Source organism: Papio anubis, chromosome 3 (assembly GCF_008728515.1).
Source record: "Papio anubis isolate 15944 chromosome 3, Panubis1.0, whole genome shotgun sequence".
Classification (NCBI taxonomy): domain Eukaryota; kingdom Metazoa; phylum Chordata; class Mammalia; order Primates; family Cercopithecidae; genus Papio; species Papio anubis.
The window spans coordinates 139,889,443-139,913,466 of NC_044978.1; positions in this window are offsets into that span (position 1 = coordinate 139,889,443).

A 24,024-nucleotide genomic window follows, 5' to 3' on the forward strand; every position below is an offset into this window, starting at 1 on the left:
CTATCACAAGAACAGCATGAAAGTACCTGCCCCTATAATTAAGTTACCTCTCACCAGGTCCCTTCCAGGACATATGTGGTTATGGGAACTATAATTCAAGATGAGATTTGGGTGGGGACACAACCAAACCATATCATTCCACCCCAAAACCCTCCCACATCTCATGTCCTCACATTTCAAAACACAATCATGCCCTTCCAACAGTCCCCAAAGTCTTAACTCATTCCAGCATTAACTCAAAAGTCCAAGTCCAAAGTCCCATCTGAGACAAGGCAAGTCTCTTCCACCTATGAGCCTGTAAAATCAAAAGCAAGTTAGTTACTTCCTAAATATAATGGGGGTAAAGACATGGCATAAATATGGCCCTTCCAAATTAAAGAAATTGGCCAAAACAAAGGGGCTACAGGCCCCATGCAAGTGCAAAATCTAATAGGCAGTCATTAAACCTTGACGTTCCGAAATAATATTCTTTGACTCCATGTCTTTCATACAGGGTACAATACTACAAGAGGTGGGCTCCCATGGACTTGGGCAGCTCCACTCCTGTGGCTTTGCAGGGTATAGCTCTCTTCATGACTGCTTTCATGGGCTGGCATTGAGTGTCTGAGGCTTTTCCACATACACACAGTACAAGCTGTCAGTGGAACTACCATTCTGTAGTCTGGAGGAAGGTGGCCCTCTTCTCACAGCTATACCAGGCAGTGCCCCAGTCGGGACTCTGTGTGGGTGCGCTGATCCCACATTTCCCTTCTGAACTACCCTAGCAGAGGTTCTCCATGAGGGCTTCTCCCCTGCAGCAAACTTTTGCCTGGGCATCCTGGCATTTTCATATATCCTCTGAAATCTAGTTGGAAGTTCCCAAACCTCAGTTCTTGACTCATGTGTACCCACAGTCTCAACAACATGTGTAAGCTGCCAAGGATTGGGGCTTGCACCCTCTGAAGCAGTGGCCTGAGCTGTATGTTGGCCCCTTTTAGCCACAATTGGAGCAGAAACAGCTGGGACACAGGACATAGAGCAGGGGCTCCTGGGCCTGGCCAACAAAATCATTTTCTTCCTCCTAGGCCTCCAGGCCCATGATTGGAAGAGCTGCTGTGAAGGCCTCTGACAAACCCTGGAGACATTTTCTCCATTGTCTTGGTGATTAACATTTGGCTCCTTGTTACTTATGCAAATTTCTGCAGCTGGCTTGAATTTCTCCTGAGAAAATAGGGTTTTCTTTTCTATTGCATTATACATTTGCCAAACTTTTATCCTCTGCTTGCTCTTGACTGCTTTGTCACTTAGAAATTTCTTCCACCAGATACCCTAAATAATCTCTCTCAAATTCAAAGTTCCACAGATCTCTAGGGCAGGGCCAAAATGCTGCCAGTCTCCTTATAGCAAGAGTGACCTTTACTCCAGTTCCCAACAAGTTCCTTATCTCCATCTGAGACCATGTCAAACTGGACTTTATTGTCCATATCATTATCATTTAGCATTTTGGTCAAAACCATTCAACAAGTCTCTAGGAAGTTCCAAAGTTTTCCCACATCTTCCTGTCTTTTGAGCCCTCAAAGTCTCTAGGAAGTTCCAAACTTTCCCATATTTTCTTGTCTTCTTCTCAGCCCTCCAAATTGTTCCAACCTCTGCTTGTTACCAAGTTCCAAAGTCGCTTCCAAATTTTTGGGTATCTTTACAGCACCCACTCTCAGTACAAATTTACTGTATTAGTCTGTTCTCGTGTTGCTAATAAAGACATACCAGAGACTTGGTAATTTATAAAGAAAAGAGATTTTACAGACTCACAGTTCAGCATGATGGGGCAGGTCTCAGGAAACTTACAATCATGACAGAAGGGGAAGCAAACATATCCTTCTTCACATAGCAGCAGCAAGGAGAAGTGCCAAGCAAAAGGGGGAAAAGCCCCTTATAAATTCATCAGATATCATCAGAACTCACTCACTAACATGAGAACAGCATGAGGGTAACTGCCTTCATGATTAAATTACCTTCCACTGTGTCCCTCCCAGGACATATGAGGGTTATGGGAACTACACTCAAGATGAGATTTGGTTGGGAACACACCCAAACCATATCATATGCCTACTAAGGCAGCAGAACTGGCTGGTTATTGTTAAGTTGTGCTTATAATGAGAGATGAGAGTTGTTAACAGCTGAGTTTGATAACCACAAAGCCCAAATTGTGGCTTACAAAGAGGACCTCATCACCTGTAGTAGAAGGACAGACATAATTGGAAAAGTAGCCTGAAGGTCTAATTTTGAGAGTTGCAGAGCTCAATAGATAGTTGAACTCCCAACCAAGGTGCATTATGCTGAGGTCAGGATGCTGATCAGGAAAACCTAGAATCCTGAAAACCTGAGTGGAGACATCTGGACGGATGCCTCTGAGGATGTGGATTCTGCATTCCCTCCAATCCCTAGGCCCGCAGAAGTGGTCTGCCTCTTCCTAATAAGAGCTAGTAAGTACACTGCAATGGATGATGCTGCAGAAGCTTCTCCCCTACAAGGCAATAGGGGCTTCCATCAGATACTTCCCACCTCCTCCAACCTAGGTGTCGGCTTGTTAAATAGGACTAAATCTCAGCATAACCCAACTGGTGGCATGCTGGCATGATAAAGGAGAAAAGATGATACAACTAAGAAATTACAAGAACTAGCTGGCATGTGTCAGCAGGAGCCACAGAAGTTCTCTGAAATTGGATGATGAAGGCACTTGATCAAGGAACTAGAATGTTAGGCTGAAAAGCAGACATTCATTCGACATAGGAACACTTTCTTGAGGAGAGATTTAACAACCTAGCAAGGATCCTGCGGGATGGGTTAAACCCACTGTCCACTGCTGGGTGGCTCTTAGAAATCTGGAATAAACACTGGCCACATCTCAGTGACATAAAAATGCCTGTTTTCCCTAGCAGAGCTTAAAAAAGGGAACACAAAAACTGAGAAAAGTGATGAGGTTTGCTTACTAGGTCAAGCCAGATATATTAGGTGAGGCCAGAAAATCCACCAGAGGAGTATGCTCCATGCGAGTGGCCCAGAGACTATACTTTCCAAGGCCATCAGGAAAGTGTTGCTAAGAGGGACACCAACATCAGTAAGAAGTGCAGTGGTGGCTCGTCTGTGCAAGCCAGGCATGCAGGTGGGAGAGACACTCATATAACTGAGCTCATTAACATCCTTTGGGATGAAGAACCCCAAAGTAATAGAGGTCAAACAGCAGTGCTTAATCACCAGAAGCCAGGAGCCCACAGTGTTCATAAAATAGGTAAGGTAGGAGAATCCAAAAGGGCTTGACCAGCAGGGAATTGTAGAGATGGGTAATAGACCACAGTGTCTTTAAAGGAAAAATAAATGGACAACCAATAACAGCTAAATTGCTCCTTTAAATCAGACGTTTTAAGGAGCATTGGAAATAGGGTTTGGGTTGACACTGATATTTAAAGATACAAGACCTCATCATAGTCTCCTTGTTACGGTGGAAATCTATAAGGGCCAAGTAACAAGGGGGTCCTAGTTACAGTCTGACTCCCAGTGGGCTTGCCTGCCACAGACAATGAATGATCGGTTTCTCAATCATTGGGTGCATAAATGGCAGTTTGAATTAACTTCCACATTGAGTTCTTGGTCTATAGAATAAGAGTTAATATACTGGTGAAGGCGAAACGAAAACTTCTGAAACTGCCCTCTCCTCTTGTCCTTCCTCCCAAATATATCCAAATCAAAATCATATCACTGGGGGAAAGTACAGATTAGTGTCACCAGGAGAAACATAATGGATTTAAGCATTGTTGTCCCTATCATATCTCTATTTAATTCTGGCTTCTGCTGAAATCAGAGGGATCTTAGAGAATGATGACAGAGCATATTGAAGGTGTAGCCAGGCAGCAGCCCCAGTCATAGTTACGGTGCTAAATGTGGTATCTTTGCTAGAATGTATTAATAAGACAACAGGTACACAGTATAAAGTCATTCCATTGTATTCCAATTAGAAAGGAGGATCAGAAACAGTTTGCATTCACATGAGCAGCAAAATTATTATTTAAATTTTTGCCGTGGAGTTACGATAAATTGCCCTCTACCATTGTATAGTACACAGAGATCTGGAACACCAGGACACCCCATAGAACAATACACAATTTGTTACAGTGACAACATCAAGTTGACAAGGCAAGTAAGAGGTACTCAGTATACTGGAAACTTTCCTGGACACATGTGCTCTAGAGATTTGGATATAAATCCTACAAAGATTCAGTGCCTGGCCAATTCACTGAAGTTTTTAGGGGTCTAGTGGCCAGGGGCATACTGAAATTTCCCTTGAAGGTAACACGTTGCTGAATCTTGCATCTCTCAACACAAAAAGAGCAACATATTGGTTGGCAACTTTGGATTCTTGAGGCAACGTTTTCCACATCTTTATGTCAGGTGACATGGAGGGCTGCCAGCCTTGGGTCAGGGCTGAAACAGGAAAGGGAACTGCAGTAGATCCAGACTGTGTACAATAAGTCCTGCTACTTAGACCATGTCTTCTGTGGAGTAGACCTGTGGAGTTAGAGGTGTTCAGGAGGGGATAGTGATGCAGATTGGATTTTATGGCAAGTTCCAGTGAGAAAACCAAGATACAGTTCCCTATAATCTGAAGCAAGGCCATGCCATCAGCAACAGAGGATTCCACACCCTTTGAGAAACAGAAACTTTTCACTGGATTCTGATACTGATGAAATTCTTGATTACAGGACACAAAATTATCACACACCTAGAACCACCCATTTTAGATGGAATTCTGTCAGCCAAGCCAAGCCATAATTGGATTGGCTCTATTTCCTTTCACACAGGCATTTTCTTAATAAAATGCTTGCACATTTTATCTTATATTGGTATTTGCCTCTCAGAGGACAGGCACTAACATGCCTGCCTATTATTCATTTATTTTTTCTAATGTTCCTTGAGAAAGTATCAGTTACAAGAAAATGCAGCTCTCTGGAACATAAACACCACGAGGAAAGGAATGTGTGTCTGTTTGTTTACCTGTTCCTGGCACTGTGCCTGACCCATCTCAGCGTTCAATAGATAGATGTTCAATGAATAAAGGTGCCCTCTGGGTCAATAAAATAAAAATAAGCATCTGAAACTTAAATATATTCTCTGGCTGAGCAGTAGATGATTGAAATGTGCAACACACTATCTCTGAGTCATATAAGGTAAAAAATGATTCCTCATGGTAATAAACTACAAGATGATGAAATTCCCACAGTGAATAACAGGAGCAACTGATAACACATAGGACACAATTAACCAGCATTTACCGAAAATCTTACAGCCAAGGTCTGACAAAAGGCACTATATGTGCCTTAGCTCAAAGAGTTTAGATAACAAACCTGCACGGGTACCTGCCGAATCTGTAATTTAAAAATCGTTTAGATAAGAAGACAAAACATAGGCCTAAGAAATAGTATGAGAATAACTGAAGTGTTTCACAGTTAAACTCAAGGTGAAACAACATAGGTTCAAAACTGATGTGCCAGAGTCATCTAATACATGGATGATTAGAGAGTTGAATCCCTGAAGACTTGGAAAACAAAACCCTGTGCTGTATGTATTCACAGAAGCTAGAGTCTCGGGGCTATAGGGGTCAATGTTCAAGTTTTAAAACATTGTTTTTTATTAAGCTGTGGCAGGCATTAATGAAAAATAGGAATGTTAGAGGCATCTAAAGAATTAAAACATTTATTTTAGCGCCTCTATCGATAAAAATGCTTTAGTTTCACTATCAGAAATTGAGTACCCAATGTCCAGTGGCTTCTCTGCAGGTCAAGTCATGGTAGTTTGGGAACCACTCTATGAAGTATAAGCTTCTTTAAAAATGCTTATGAATGTCTTGTAAAAGACTTGATGCATAGACCGTGCCAATCTGGGCTAAAATTTCCCCTGAAAGTCAGAGATGACTCATTTTCATTGTCCATTTGCTAACAATAACACTTTTAAAAAAATATTTAAAGGTAGGATGAAGAGATGAAGGGGAAAGTAAAGAATAAGATGAATCATAAAAAAAAAAAAACTCTATAAAGAAATTCACCTGACATAATATTTGAGCCTTTTTCAATAAGTTGAATTTTGCCTTTCTTATATGAATTACACTCAGGGAGAGAAAAGGAGTGAAAAGAGGCCTGCAAGATGTTTCATTCAAGTATGAGAGAATACAACAAAAGTCCATTAATATGACTATCAAGAGAGGAACGATACAGCTAAAAAGTGCTTACAGACCCAGAACAGCAAAAGAAGATACCTGTTTCACAAATACCTCCAACATAAGTTATGAAAAATAAAACATCTTTTTGTGCTTTAAAAGGTATGACAAATACTGATTAAATTCACCCCGAGAGCATGTCAATTTGAAAAGGAGATTATAAATGTACATGCCGCCAGGTGCTCTCCTTTCTAAGGGGGACAGTGAGTGTATCCATTTAAATCATTCAAATGTGGTGTTAGCACTGGCACATTTAGAATGAGAGCAAAACTGGATGAAAATTGGAATAACATTGGCCTTCTGGAGGGTGAGGGAGGCTTTCCTGCAGCAGGTTGGCAATTTGTCACATCAGCCCCTTCGTGAACTATCAACCTCATTACTGTGGTTCACTGCACAGTTGCCCCTTGGGAATCTAATACTAATAGCATGTAGAGGGTGATGAGGCCTGTGGTCTCAACTACTTCAATATTGATTCACTTAAAAATATTCCACCTACATATTTGAATAAAATAGGTAATACATTAGAAGGGGAAAAACACCAAAAATACCTAAAATCAATTGAAGTAAGGGTGAAAAACAAGAAAGGGATCCCGGCAGTAATAGCGCCACAAAAGCAAGTCTTGGAAAGATGGAGGGGGAATAATTTTGTGTGACAGCTACTATTTGTTTATTCTGTTGTATGAGACCATGCATCAACCTTTAACAGCTATAACTGTACATTAAGTAGGGCTACTAAGTGAAACAGGTCTTGGATATATTTTTAAGACACTGCAAAGACATACAGAGTCAGGATGTTTGAAGGACATATATTTAACCAACAAAATACACATTGAGAGTCTTTTCAATGCCTTTAGCCAGAAAGGAGGAGAATGGTTCATTTCCAATGCTCCAAGCTGATGAGAAATGTATGCATATATATTAACACATAGTGTTACATATTTTCTCCAATATATATAGATACATATAAATATATAAAACAAACATTTAACAGAGATCCATCTCTGGAGAACCAGAACTCACCTATGAGAAAGTATCTGGTTACTTAAAGATTCTTTCCTCATTTAGCAGCAATGGATTTTTACTATATTGATTGTTTTAAGCATTGAAACAACATATGTGTGCATGTGTGTGTGCGTCTGTCTGTATGAATGTTGTTTCTTTTGTGTTTTGTATTTATTGATCCGTTAATAATGCAAAAAATACACAAGCAGCAACACTTACTTGTTGAAAGGTTAATATACACTGAGATATTTCAACTATAAGTACTTGCAGACTATAGATTGTATTGTCTGATAAGAGTAGCCACTAGCTTCACTGATTATTTATAAGTTAATTAACGTTACATAAAATTTAAAAATCAGTTCATCAGCTACACCGGCCACATTTTAAATGATGAGTATGTGTGACTCATGTCTGCCATATTGAACAGAACAGGTATACTACATTTCCAACAAGCAGAAATTTCTATGGGATAGTGATGATTTAGAGTTTAACTTCTAGTTGCTTTCCATAAAGCTTCAAATAATGCATCTGAAAAGAAATTTAAAGTCGATTAAAATATGTAGCAAATTTGAATTTTCATAAAGTTACACTTTTTTCTGGCATCAGTCACTCACTATATTTTTGACACTATCATCTAAAAATATTTTGCATTTAACACATGTATTTAAATTACTCTGGTGAACATTTGTAAAATGACTAAAATATGGTTCTCAAATTTGATCATGCAAATGTCCTTTTTCACATGGAAATGTGGATTGAGGCAGCTAAAAATTTTAGTAGAAGTATGGAACCTTTAGCTGTAATCATAATTACAAATAGTTTTGTTGCCAGTCATCACACATCTGACTATTTAAATAAGATGGGATGGACTTTCTGACTGAAAAGTGCCAGCTGCTGAAAAAGCATTAGACTTTCAATAATTTAAGGTATACACAAAATGTCTGAAAATGGTTAAAAACAGAACCATCTTAAATTTAGAAAGTCAATTAAAATGTGTTTTAGCATAAAGCTTTATAACACATCCCTGTATCTAAGGTCATTTCTATGGACGAAGAAACTTATGAGAAAGCGTGAATGAGGCCCCCACAGCAGGATATAAAACTAATCTTTTCTGATATTCTTAAAGATTTCTGTAACTTTTATTTTTCATAGTCTTTTTGTTGGGTGCAGTGTGTGTGCATGCATGCATGCACGTGCATTTTAAGATAAGGCAAACCCATATTTCAGGCATAAAAGAAATGGAAGGTTTGTAACAGTGTGAAAGTGGTTCAGCATAGCTGGAGGCTACCTGAAATCTTAGGAGGATTTGGATAAAAATATTTCCAGCTCAGTTTGATAGAATTCTGAAGACAGAAATTGCATTAGAACTTTTGAACCCAAGGCTTTGTTCCCATTGGCTGCCCTCTTTGGGCCTGCAATGGGCAAAAGTAAAAGTCTTTAGCACATCCAAAGTAGCTCATTTCCGTATGTCACATATTTTTCTCAGCCTTCATTATTGCTGCTTATGATTTCTTCAAGTCTCTTTTGCTTGATAATTCTGTAGGATGAAATCTTTTCATTCCCCTTTCTAACCTCACTGTTGAAAGATATCTAGAAGGCCCACTGGATGTGGGTTACTATTTCATAGTCTTCTGTCTTCTCTGTTGTTCTCCACTAATTATAAAGTAAAAAAAAAAAAAAAAAAAAAAAATGGAATGGAAGTCTTTAGGTTAGCATTCATTATTTTCCTATTATTTGCCCAACATCATGATTCTTCTTTATAAACCCTCTGCTTCAGTTAGATTGTCTAACTATTGTTTCTCCCAAGTCCTGGCCTCTTCACACCACTATCTTATTAGAGAGAAGCTGTCTAGATTGTTCTCAACTCTCAAAATACCACATCATCTTTAAAAACTTCATGAAACTGTCATGACCTATTAGTATCTAATTGACACTTCTTTCTAAGTTCTCAGAGGAATGTGTTATATAATGTTTAAGAAGAAGAGTCTAGATCAGGCTGCCTACACTCTAACCCGGGTGAGGCTAGGGATTAAAGTGACCTAAGCAAGAACTTCAAGCTCATTTGGACCTCTGATTCATCATTTACATAACTGCAAATCCTACCTCAATGGATAATTGTGAAGATTTAGTATTATAATAATCTATGTAAAAGCTCAGTGACCAGCATATTAAAAGCACTCAATATTAACTCTTATTTTTGCTTGGTATCTTTATCAGGAGTTCCCTGTGACAGCTCTCATTACCTAACCAACTGTAATGAAGACATCAATTCCTGGTCTTAGTGGGTTTAGTTTTTCCTCACCAAAGCATCTAGTACAATATTCAGCACTCTTTAGCTGCTGATACCTGAATCTTATTCAATGAATGTGATTCAGAATATATATTTAAAAATCTCTTTTTAAATGTGGAACTCTAAATCAATAAAATACCTGAGGAAAGTATAATTTACTTCCAAATAACGACAGAATACTTCTTGTACATGTGGCAACAAACCAGTACCTGACAAATAGTTTAAAAACTATAAGAGTAATACAAATAAACATGGTGAAAAGTTAATTCCAAGAGTCATTCTCAACTTAGTAAGAAAAGTGTAATGTTTGTTTATGTTCTGGCAAATTAAATATAATATGAAGAAGAAGAATTGGTATAATTTTTTAAAGATGACAGAATTCCAATTTTTTTATAGACAGCATAATTTTCTACTTGGAATCTTCAGAGAATAAAGATAGTTAATAAAATAGTTTAATAGAGTGCCTATATATAACATAAATATGTTTACTCAGTAGTTTTCCTGTGTACCAGCAATGACCAATTAGAAAATACAATGGTAGAAAAAAATAAAATAAAGCATGTGTTATGTGTCAGTAGTTATTTCACTCTTCTGAAGTTATAGTTTTATTTTCTATGTTTACTGTATATTCTGCTTTTTTATAAAATATCATGACTACATTTTATTTTATTAATATAAAATAATGGTGGTTTTAGAAAATGGGAGAGTAAATGTTAATGATTCAATTTGACAGTAATAGTTGATTTTGAAACTTCTGTATTGTCTTCATGCTTAAAAGTGTGTTTCTTTAACAAGCTTAGAGCTATCCAGTACATAGTAGGATAGTCAGTTTTGCTTAAACTAATTAAAAATTCAGCTTTTATGCAGTATATCCCTGCATACATTATGAAATCCTCATATTTTCAAATACCATCACTTTCTTACATACATTCACTTTCTACAGCTGTTACATTATTAGTAATGAATTTCTTCGCCCCACAGAAACTAAACAAGCTTTTGGGCTGGTTATTCCCCTGTTATGGCCAATTCCAGCTTCCATGCCCTTCCTGGGATGCTGAGGCTTCATCTCTACAATTTTCCTGGACTCCCTTCTCAGCTGAGGTCTCCTTAGGTACTGAGAGTGGGAGAAGTAGTCTGTACATTGAGGGCAGGAAGAAGGTAGAAGATACTTTTTTCCTATTCAAGATCCTGCAGCAAAGAACAACTATGTTTCAAATGCCAACTTTTTTGGCATTCCCAGCCACAATCCCTCAGACATACAACATTAGATAGCTGCATCCATCTTGGTGACCTAAGTAACAGTTCTACTACACCCCATCTGTTAAACTTATGTCTCAGAAAAATTACAAGCTGCTTTAGTCCACAGATTTTTGTGATCACTTTGATAATCAAAATAGATCTATTGAAATGCCAAGCATCTTTTGTATTCCAATAGAGAATTATGAGTGCTATGCTTCTTTTCACTTTTATGAAATTAATGAGGGGCTATCTATTCCTAAAAATTCTTATATGGTCAAATAAAAGTAATCCAACTAACAATATGGAATATGTAGCCAGAAATAAATTTCTACCAAAGTTTTAAGATGTAAATACTTTTGAACTACATCTGTAAAATTAGAAACAACAAATAATCATATCCATAATATTTTCATACTTCTATGAATGAATAGACATATAAATTTTCAAAGGCTTGTAGCTATATGTCAACTTTGGTTTTTAAGAACTGACTTTACCTCTGTTTTGTGTTTTGTATTTTGTCTAAGACTCGAGATCTCATCAATCTTTCTCTCATTTATCTTACTTCTTTTCTAATTTACCTCAAGCCCTTATCCCCTCAACTATGTATTTTTATTCATAGAATTACTGATAATAATAAAAGATTCAAAGTAACTTGAAGGATTTTATGTTTTGCTTCCCTTGTTTATATACAAAAGATGAAATTGTTACTACACCCATGAAAATAACTTTTACTAAAATAAAGCCATTAATGTAAGTAACAGGGGTTAAATATGCAAACTAGCAGATAATATAAATTTTGGCCTAAGGTGAAATTTTAGTGTGAAATTTCTATTCACACTAAAATATAAATTTATTTGCTTTTATGCTGATTGCAATCTTTCCAAAAACAAAAAACAAAAAAATGTGGAAAACAATTTAGAAGGAACTGAAAAGTTGTCTCTATCCTGCTTAATTTACTGCTATCTTTCCACTTCATAATGCAGATGGAGAAATGATGTTGCATTCTTAACCTGGAGACCAACATTAACGTTTGCATTTTTCCTGTATCTCCTTGGGTAGTGGAGAATGTACTGGTGAGCAAAGCAAAATTGTACTCGTAACTATAAGTATCCTCACTTAGATTAATCCTAATATAAATCTTTAAAGAAAAACAAAGATTTTTCTTTATCTTTGAGAGTTTGAGGCTTTGTTTGGAATTCTGCATTAAAAATGGACTGTCTAATTATATACAATTGAGAAATAACTGTAATTTTAATAACTTTTCCCTTCAGAGTAATCAAAGCCAATTGGTCTAAATATATAATAACAAAAATCAGTTTTGATAGTGATAGATAAGATTGCCCTTACCACATAGAAATGTAGAAGCATAATATGATTTTTGGAGGTCTCCAATATGTGTTTTTTATCTGTTTTTCAATCTTACGGATGTGCCCAAATGAATAGTCTATTGTTTAGCTACACAAAGGGGACCATTCTATTTGACCCAGGAGGTGATCAGTCAGAGCCTCGAGTGGGAGCGTTCATTACCTGGAGCTTGGCATGAATAATGATGAATGCCATTAGTCATCATAAAAATTTCCAACAGCTTTCAAAATTCTAGCCACAGTATTTGATTCTGTGACCTCTTGTGACAATGAACCCCACAGGCTAGTTGCATACTGTGTAATAAAATATTTTTTCATTTACTCTATATTAATATACCATTAATTTCGCACATATCAGAGGACAATATACACATAAAACAACTGTTAGAACTTCCCAGTGATTTTCTGTATGTACGGTCTTGATGGAAAATAAAACATCATTCTTTCCTGAAATACCTTTTAATAGGAAGATTATTCTATTTCCTCTGGGCTAAGATCAGGTTTCCTTAGCTTTTAAAATAGGTCTTCCATCTATACTATATTTATGTTACACTAAAACACCATTTTAGGATTTATAGACTGATATAAATAGTTATAAGACAACGTTTTCACAAAATATGAGCAACATTTTTGCAACCATGACATGATAGTGTGGACCATATTTGGCAAATATTCAGTTCCCTCTTCTCTCACTGTTGAGTGTACTTCCCTGATCCATTGATGTTTAGCTTGGCCATGTGACTTGCTTTAGTCAATGGGATGATTAGCAGAGGTGATACAAGTGGGGTCTTCAAATGTACTTCTCCAGTGTGGCTTGGTTCCTTCCCACCCATAATCTGCCATGAGAAGAGCAGGTCTCGGGATCCACTGCCCTCTGACATTAGGCCCCAGATCAAGTATATGTGGAACTAAATTGAACTGAACTGTAGTCTAGAGCCAAACTGAACTGACTCTCTGCCTAAACCAGAACTAGCCAACGCACCAAGGCTAGATCAGTCCAACTGCCATCAAACCTCAGACCCGGAGGCATGAGCATAAATGTTTGTTGTTGTAAATCACTGAGGTTTTGGGTGGTTTGTTAAACAGCATTATTGAAGCAATAAACTGACAGGTAAACCATGGAGAACAAACTATTCTAGATTAACCAGTGATTCTGAAGTTATTCTAAGTTTACTTACCAGCTCTGACATGGAAGGGAAACCTCACTAGGAACAGGGCATTTCCAGTTTTAGCTGCTTATATTAGAATGAATTTCAATCATATTTTCTGGAAACAACAGGTTAGGAAATTACATAGTTAATGCATGAATTGTACTTTAAAAGATTTGACACTATTTGGGGACAGAAAATATGAGATAAATAGGGACAGCAAAATGATATATATCTACCTTCTATTAGACATTTTTGGTGGTCTAGATTTTTCCCAAATTGATTCTGGGTTTTTAAAAATATTTCTGATTAAAGTAATATATTTTCCAAGTTCCCTGCACATAAAAAAACCAACTGATTTCTCTCCTTGCTTAGGCAAATCACACTGTAATATGTTAAATTTGTCATTTGTAAAGAAATATATATATATTCTTAAATTTTTTTATGTGTCTTTTCAAGTCACACAAGCAGCATTTATTATGAAAGAAAAAAGGAAGATAAGAATGGCATGAAGGAAGAGCATGATACAAGTGTTGCAATGTTCTTCACCTTATTCAATTTCCACATTTCTGTTGAGAACATTAGAAAAGCTAATATTTTTAGAAATGGGTAATATTTTAGAATAGGTAATATATTTAGAGGTAGGTAATACTTTTAGAATAGGTAATATTTTGTTGAGAACATTAGAATAGGTAATATAATCACTTTTTTGGTACTAGGTTGGTGCAAAAGTAACAGTGGCTTTTATTATTAAAACTAATGGTGAAACAGAGGAAGGCTTAGAAAATTAGTGAGTCATGGAGTTTTAAAATAATACAGCTGTTACTTGAAATTAGCTCCCCTGATCCTATTGTTTTCAATTCTGAAAACCAGTTTTCACAATAAATAGTAGTATACTTATCTCAATATATCATAGAATTCCCACCCTATAGGAGTTAAGCAAGGCCTTATTTAAGTCTGGTTCAGACAGAAATTTCACATATATTTCATAAATTTTAAATTAAAAATATCTTCCCATATCCATCACTGCCAATTCCAGTCCTCTTCCAAGATATTGTCAAATATCAAGTAATCATTTTGTCTCTTGCTGAATTCTTACATTGCAATATTCAGTTCATTACCCTATCCTAGTGTTTCTACACTCCAGATGGCTCTTAAATCTAACAATTTCTCTGCCTTTGTATTGCTCCTGACCTCTTCTGAATAAACATAATGTTTTATCTAAAACTAATTCAACGGCTTTGGCCCTAACATGAAACTCCCACCATCCTGGCTTCTCTGATGTAAGTTGGGACTTTTTTATCTCTCTGATCTCCCTCTGTTCAGTCTGTAGCTCCAGACTGGGATTCTGGATCTAGGAATTAAATAACTTATTTTGTTAGAAATAAGTTAGATTATTTATTAGGTTGTGTTAGAAATAGGCGGAAAAAAACAACAAACATTTTTCTCTCTCTCTCTTCTCACTACTCACAACACAACACAGAATTATTCAGTTCTGGTCACCAAAATGTGTGGAGATTTATCCCTCCCATGCTCAAGAAATTCTCCAGTGGATTTCAGCTGGGTGTCCCAGAATTCAATTCAATTTTGACAGTATCTACCTGGAGATAGCATCAGATCCCACAGGTTAAGGGCTGAGACTCACAAGACTGTCCCTACCTCAAATGCCAGTCTCAAGTACAATTGTGTGTCACTTAATGACTGGGACACGTTCTGAGAAATGTGTCGTTAGGTGATTTCATCATTGTATGAACACCATAGAGTGTTTCATACAAACTTAGGTGATATAAACTACTAAATACTTAAGCTATACTGAGATAGGAATAATACAGAGTGGGCACAGGAGAACAGAAAATTCCAGGGAGCAGTTTTACATGACTAGCAAAAAGAAACTGTTGAAATATCTGCAGAAGCTAGGGGCTGATATGACCCTAAACAGACAGGGTGAGCCAAGCTAGCTAAGATCCACTGGACCCAACGTGTTGCTGGATTTGACCTTAAAGGACCTCTTTATATGCTCATTAACATGCTGAATCACACAGCCATCAGCAGTATGACAGTTTCAAGAAATCTTCACTTTTTTTCCAGGAATCTTCATGAATATTCCTTTGATTAAAGAAACTCATAAAGAAGCACCTAACCCTGTTGTGTGACACTTTATTGAGTATATCCACACTCCCTATTCTTGAGTGTGTACTTTTCACTTTGCAATAAATCTCTGTACTTTCACTATTTTCCAAATTGTCCTTTAATTCCTTCTTGCGATGATGTCAAGAGCCTGGGTACCAGCTGGGGTTGCGGTCCCACTCACGTTTGGGTACCTCCCCTAGCCCACTGGTATCAATATGGTGTAGCCTATTATTGCTCCTAGGCTACATATCTATACAGCATGTTACTCTACTGAATATTGTAGGCAATTGTAACACAATGCTAAGTATTTATTGAAACACAAAAAAGATATAATGTGTTGTGCTATGAATATATCAGGAAGTCACTTGGTCACTAAGGTGACATTTTTCAGCGCCATGATGGGGCCACCATCACATATGCACTCTGTTATTGATGGAGATGAACGTATGGGGTGCATGATTGTAGTAGGTTGTCACTGATACTTCTGACTAGCTGGCTATAAATCAGGGGTTCCCACAAACCCCTCTTCGAGTTCTGTTAATTGCTAGAGCAGTTCACAGAACTCAGGAAAGCACTTTACTTAGGTTTACACATTTATTCTAAAACATATTACAAAGGATATAAATAAACAGCAAGATGGGAGAAATGCATGAGACAAGGCATAGGGGAAAGACATGGAGCTTCTATGCCCTCTCCTTGAGGCCACTCTCCAGGAACTTTCATATGGTCAACTATCTGGAAGCTCCTGGAACCCAGTCCTTTTGGGTTTTTATGGAGGCTTCATTATGTAGGCATGATTTATTAAATGGTTGTTCATCGATGATCATCTCCCCTCCTTGAAGTTTGGGGGTGGGGCTGAAAGTCCCAAACTTCTAATCATACCTTGGAGTGATTAGACTGCAAAAGACTCTTTAATCACTTCAGAGATTCCAATAATTTTTGGAGATATATGCCAGAAGGTCAAATATATATTTCACAATATCACAGTTTGCTATTTCTTATTATGGTCTTCCTTAAATCATTTTTCTGGGTACTTCATGGTTTAGCCCATTTAAATGTCCCCCAGTACTTTTGACATGAAAATGAAAGAAAAACAAATAAACAAACAAAAAAGATAAGAATGAGAAGGCAAAAATGGGAGAAAGAAAGCAACAAAATGCAAAGTAAAAATTCCTTTATTTATTTACCTAAACAAACTCCTGCGACAGCCATAGAAGTAGTTCCTGTTGCTTTCTGATGTCCAAGTGTGAGCGATCTGAGGAGCCAGTTTTTTAAGTCTTGTCTGTAGCACCTACTGGACTGGATGGTGAAAGTTGGGAACTGCATATCATTGCAGCCTTTCTACTTACTTCCCCAGGACTCAGAAAGTGGAGGAAGATTGGTCTCTCAAAGACATAGGAATCAGTGTGAATACTGAAGGAGCACAGGGAACTTCACCCCAAAACATGGCTCCCTTGTATAATGAGTATTTTGAATTAAAGGCCCTTAGAGACCAACAGATGCTGGAAAAGACTTTTTCTCTCTCTACATAAAGAGACCAGAGGGACCCACTAAGAATAATAATTGTTTTTCCTTGCTCTTTCCCACCTCTCCCAAAGACAGGATTAAGTCATTTGCTATAGTTCCTTTATCTGCCTAAACTCTGGACCTACCAAAGAAGAAAATAGTCACTTCTCCTCCCTTCCCTGAGTTTTCATTAACTGAACTCATATTCCAGAAAGAAAGACTGAAATTTGTCAACAAACTGGGACAGACTTTTATCACAAAGCATTGCCCACTCTGCAGGCCCAGCAGAATTTGCCCCAGACCGTTGTATGTTCTTCAGGCGTATTTAATTATCATAAAAATCATTTACTACCCTCCTAAAATCATCCATGCTTTCAGCACCTGTACCCTTTGGGATATTGGGCAACCGTCTGTGATTCTAGCCCATGCACATTAATGAATTTTTATGACTTTTTTCTACTTAATCTGCCTTTTGTGAGTTGATTTTTTCAGTGAAACTTCTGAGCATGAAAGGGAAGTTTTTCCTTCACCCCTACAATGATGTACCTAGGGATAAGCACTGTTAACATTACGGTTTCCTTTGTATATGCCCAGGTCATTCTGTATATGAACCTGTAGGATTTTTTTAATATAAATTTTAAATAAACAATAACAACAACATGATATGGACAGGAGGTAGGGAAATACTGGGTAGAAGAAGACTGTCCCCAGTGAGGGTCACACCCTCAAGCCTGATTTGGACCCACAGCCCAAAGTGAGAACAGGCATTCCTGTTTTCCCACCTAAATACTGCATTTTCCAAAACCACTCTGGTCTGTCCCAACCCCCATCCTGTACCCATAAAATCCCCAGGCCTCTCTGGCAGAGTGGTAGCCAGGAGAGAAGAGAAGAAGCAGCCAGACATCAGACAGAAGCAGCTTGACTTTAGAGGGATGGCTTGATGGTGGAACTTCAGAGAAGAGCTCAGTTGAGTATGGCCAGACTCCAGGGGAAGACTACCTTCCCACTCCATCTCCTTTCCAGCTCCCCTTCCTGCTGAGAACCACTTCCACTGCTCAATAAAATCCTTCACATTTAACACCCTTCAGTCCATTCATGTGACCTGATTCTTCCTGGATGCTGGACAAGAACTTGGGTACCAAGAGGGCAGGTGCAAAAATGCTGTCACCCTGACCCTCCACTGAGTTCTGAAACACTTAAGCCATCCATGGACAGCAAAGCTAAAAGAACACACTGTAACACACATGCCCTCTGGGGCTCCTGGGGTCATGGGTACCCTATGTAGATGGTGCCCCAGGGCTGCACAGAGTTCTACTCCTGCCAGTACCCAGAAGCACTTGTTCCGGCCCCTGCAACTGCTCACCTGCGTGTTCCTGGTCCTGTAAGGTGTTGAGAGCTGTCGCCTGAGTAAACAAACCAGTCCTTTTGTGAATCCCATGAAGGGGTCAGGGAAATTATCTTGTTTCATCAACACATCTTATATTTATATGACAGAAGAGAAACAAAAACACATTGAGGTAAGCAGAGTCCCAGAAACAGAAAAAGCCAATGGCTTTCTGGAATTTCACTCCTGAAGAACAAAGGGGCTCAGATAACCCCATGGCTAGGAATCTGGAACCAGGGTTAGTCCACAAAAGTGGATTTGAGGCAGGACTCCTCAATGTGCACCAGAGGTGAGAAGAACTGGGACAACTGCCTGGAGTGGTGGCCTTTGAAGAGGCCCTTGACTAGAGAGAACCTGAGAGCAGAAAGGCACATACTGACAGCCAGGGCTACCATGTAACTGGCTAGGATTTCTATGAGCTAGAAAGTCTGAAATGAACAGCATAAAACGTTATTTGGAATTGAGTGACCCCAAAATCTTAAGTTGAAGGAACCATAAAATATTCAGACTTGGGGGTAGGGAAAAGAGAAAGAAAAATAAATTTCAAAATAAACAAAACCCCAATTTCCACTTAAAACAAATTTACATATGAACGTTTCAAAAGCGAGGTACAAAATTAACTTAAAATTATAGCTCACAATACATGTGTGAAGAAATTCCCAGAGCAATGAAAAAGAAAGTAAATAATTAAAGTAAGCACAGCTTAAGATCCTCAGGAGGTTGTGAAACAAAACCTTCTGATTAGTCGAGAACAAGTTGAAATAAAAATTAAAAAACTAGAAATATTTAAAATTCAATATTAATATATACATTTAACACATCACAAAGAGATATTAAGTAAACTGGCAGATAGTAATTAGTATAGCAACTAATAGGTCTGAAAATAAAGATTCTATAGAGGTACACAAGATTTGAATAATACAATTAATATTCTTGATTTCCTAAAAATTCTTGAGGTGGCTATGATAAAGATAATATATTTTTATTGTAGTAAAATGTGAAAAACATAAAACTTACCATTTTTACCCTTTTAAGCGTACAGTTCAATGGCATGAAGTATATTTCCATTGTTGTGCAATCATCACCATCATTGATCTCCAGAACTTTTATATCCTCCCGACTGAAGCTCTGTATAATTAGACAATGACTTTCATTCCCCATTCCTTCAACCCCTGGCAACCATCAAAGGTTATCTATATAAATTTGACTACTCTAGGTATCTCATATAAGTGGAACCATACAACATTCAGTATGTCTTCAAGATTCATCCATGTAATGGAATATTTCAGAATTTTCTTACTTTTTAGGTCTAAAATATTTTATTACAAACACACATACACACACACACACACACACACACGTCATCTATTATTTTTTTCCTCATCATTTATCTGTTGATGGACACTTGAGTTATTTCTACTTTTCAGCTGTTGTACATAATGCTGCTATGAATGTTGTGTACAAATATCTGTTTGAGTTCTCCTTTACATTTTTTTTTTTTTTATTATCTAACCATAAGTGGAATTGCTAGACCATGTGGTAATTCTATGCTTAATTTTTGGAAGAACTGCTGTAAAGTTTTCCACAGTAGCTGAGATATTTTACATTCCCATTAGCATTGCACAAGGTTTTCAGTTCCTCCATATCCCAGCCAATGCTGTTTTTTGGTTTTGTTTTTATGATGATAGCCCAACAGGTGTGAAGTGCTATCTCATTGTGGTTTTGATTTGTATTACCCTAATGGTTAATGACCATGAGTATCTTTTCATGTGCTTATTGGCCATCTGTATACCTTCTTTGGAAAAATGTTTATTCAAGTCCTTGCCATTTTAAAATTTGTGTTTTGTCATTGTTGTTGTTGAAGTAGGGACAATATTTTAAAATGTAAGAAGATTGGGCAATCGCTTTCCTTAAAATCCTAGAATTGTGTCTTAGTTTGCTTGGGCTGCTATAACAAAATACCATAAACTAGGTAGTTTATAAACAACAGAAATATATATATTTCTCACAGTCTGGAAGCTGGGAAGTTTAAGATCAAGGCAGATTCACTGTCTGCTGAGGGCTTATTTCCTCATAGACAACCATCTACTCACTGTAACCTCAAATGACTGAATGGATAAGGGATATCTGTGGGGTCTCTTTTATAAGAGCACTAATCCCATTCATGAGAGCTATGCCCTCATGACCTAATCACCCCCAAAAGCCCCATATTCAAATATCACTTTGGGGCTTTGGATTTCAATATGTGAATTTTGGGAGGACACAAATATTCAGAGCATGACACGTGGCTTCCCATAGCAGTAGAATAACAGTCTTGTATTTGGCTGTGTGTGCTGCATGATGTTGCTCTGCTGGCCTCCGAGTCTCTCTCTCACATTCTATGATCCCCATCCAATGTCCTTTCATAGTCTCAACTCTCAAGCTCCTCCTACCTCAAGGCATCCACAGCAGCTGCTACCTCTGAGCTTAAAGATCGTCAGCCACTGTCAATTATTGGCTCCTTATCCATCAAGCCTCAGTTTAAATGCCATTTGTCTCCCTTTTTCCTTAAGAGCACTCACAAGTATTTTATATTATGTATTTGTCTATCAGTTTACTTGCTTAAATCCTATCTTGTCTACTAGACCATGTACCAGCTAGGGGATCACTCTCCTCTCTGTTTCGAGTGAACACTGAGGACCCAAAATGGTACCTGTCATCTCTTGGGCGCTAATTACATATTTGTGAATCCATATGATGTAGTGTGGGTTTGTGCTGTGGGCAGGCAGTGGGTGACAGGAGCTGAAGGGTCCTTCCTCAGGTGTGTAGAGGATAGAAGAATCACTCTCTATATTGTAGGAGATCTGATCTTGTTCTCTCATTATCCACACAGGCCATGACTAGACTCCTTTACACTTTGCAACACACCTCAAAAAGCCCCAAGTCAGATTTTCTGTAGCACACATGGAGACAGACGTTCTTCATATTTTATAACCTTTCTTACAGACTGTAGCTGTAACTTCTTTCAGCTTCCTTTGAAGCCTGTTTAAACAGAAATATTCTCACACTGTTCACTGAGGATTAAAAGGGACAAAGTCAGCTGATGCATAGATGATGAGCTATATCCAACCAGCCATAGCCACTGCCCTGTGGTGGATGGGAGGATTTGCAACATCTTTTGCTTCCTTCAAATTTACTATTGTTTCAGTATTAGTATTATGCCAGAATGTATTACAGCAGGTTGCTTAAGATCTTTCTTCCAATCTAAAATTATAATTCACTTATTCTGTCTATAGACCACTAACCTAGGCCTTAAAATTATACTATAAATAGTGCCACTTTAGTTTACTGCAGCTATTTTCATATTTAAATGAGGAAATAGCATTAGTCTACTTTATATAATTTATTTTCAGTATGACTAATGAAATGTTTCCAAAATATTTTTCAAGAGTTAAAAATACGTAAAATTGTTTCCTTAGAGGTCTTCTTTGTCATGTAAGAGCTTAAAGAAACTCTAATTTTGTTTTAACTCTCCACTGGAATAAAATATTGCCTATTTTAATTAAAAACCATATGAAATATGAACTATTAAGTACCCAACAAAAGCACTAGGAGCAGATCTTAGTAGATATTACATTAGCATTTTCAGGTTTAAGTCCTTTTGATATAGATAGAAATTCTTTTTTGTCAATGTCTTACAACTCCCAGAAAAGTATTTCTGGCTCAGTTTTTTAAATTTCACTTTTTCTTTCCCCAGAAATATTTAATGGGATGATTTCATATCTTGTATTTGAAGACACTGCTACTGGTGGAGTTAATTATGCTAGCTCTAATATTATCATCTGTTTTCTCTTTAGGTTGGGTTTAAAGTGATGTTAAGAAAAAGAGTAGCTTATTACATTGATTAATCAAAGCTTCCAAAAAGATGGTAGAAATATAACAATAGCTGTTTCTGCTTTCCTTGCAGATCTCTTTCATTCCTTCCTACTTTCATGCCCTTTCACTTACAATGCTGGTTTGAAATGACCACTCTCTCCACTCCCTGTGTAATCTGTTCCTCTCATCTTCTGTTAAATGGCATTGTCCTCATGGAGCATTAGTGACATGACATTCTCTGTTTTCACGGAATCTCCTTAGACAGTCCCCTAGTTATTTCACAATCTCGCTGATAAAGCATGTGTTTTATGCCCCCACATTGGAATATCAACTCCATTACATTCCATATACCACATAAAATTGTGTCTTGTGTATAATACACACTTAATAAATGTTGTAAAATCAAGTAGTATCTTGTTCTGTGCTTAACATGTGTTGCCAATAAACAATGTGATATGAAAATAATTTGGAAGACTAAGAGATGATTTCTTATTGACCTTCTATACTCTTCATACCTATAGGCAGAAAGTTTCTCTTCTACCACTTTTTCCAACTGTGACATCCTAATGTAGGTGTAAAGCTCTACACTATACCTATAAGAATTGATGCTTAATTGAAATATAAATGTTCTTACTAAAGAAGAAAACGTGGGGAGGAAAAAATAAAATATTAGATTGGGTAGTAGCATTGATTTCTCCTTGTAATAGCTGCTTTTAAAAGTAGACATCTGTAGTAAGTAATATGAGGGTTATTTGTATAGTCATAATTGGCTAAAAATAGTCCTGCATTTTGCCTCTTTCCTCTGTGTTAAAAGGAGATCATACAAACTTTGAAATCCTTCTTTATAATACTGGTTTTGAGAAAGGATTATTTTAAAGTGTCATTTTTACAGCATATTTGCTCTATAATTTAATCAAATAGGAATGAGGGGATAATCCATCAGTGACCATAAAATCTGTGCTACTCTGAAAACCAATGCTGCTCTTTAAAGTAAAGGGCTATACAGGATATGGAAGATAAATCCTAAGCAACAAGACACCACTTCCTAGCTTTGTAATCAGATGACAAAACTTTCCTCCCAATACATAGTGGCCACTTTAGAGTCGTTTAATCTGTTTGATAATTGTGGTTCTGGGTCAAGTTACCTAGGAAGCAGACTCTGAATTGGACACCAGCATGCTGAAGCTTATTGAGGAGTTCTTTTAGGATTAGCACCTGTTAGGGAAGTGTAGGAAGCTGAACTGGGCAGAGGGAGAAGTTGAACCCTAGTGTAGCCACAACAAAGGCATGAGAGATCCATGCCAGCAAGAAACTCTGGAACTGGACTACCACAGCAAAGGTATCATAAGTTGGTGCAAGAAGACAAGCCTTTATATCCCTGTGCTGCCAGTCACTGGATCCAAGCCATCTCTGGGAAGGGAGCACAAACTTGCTCAAAGTGACTCTCTTCAAATAATGGTAGTCCCCCAGTAGGGGTGAGAACTGTTAGCTGTCAACTCTCACAGTAGTTGGTGGAATGAGTACTTTAATCCTCAAAGTGAGGAGTTGCGTGGCATATCACAGACCCGTTATGATTGTCTAATAAAAGCAATTTTAAAATAAAAATATATTAAAAATCTGTTAATATATAAAATATATTTTTATGTTTGCATATATCCTTATTTTATGTATATTTTCTTTCAACTATGAGAAAGTTTAAAAAGAACTACCCCTGAAATTCATGTGACAAATTATTATTATCCAAGAATTCAATGATGAATCAGTCATTAATATTTCCAACTTTATGAATTTTAACTAAAATAGCACTTATTAAAACTACAAGATTCACATGTGATGTATTTCACACATACATCAATATT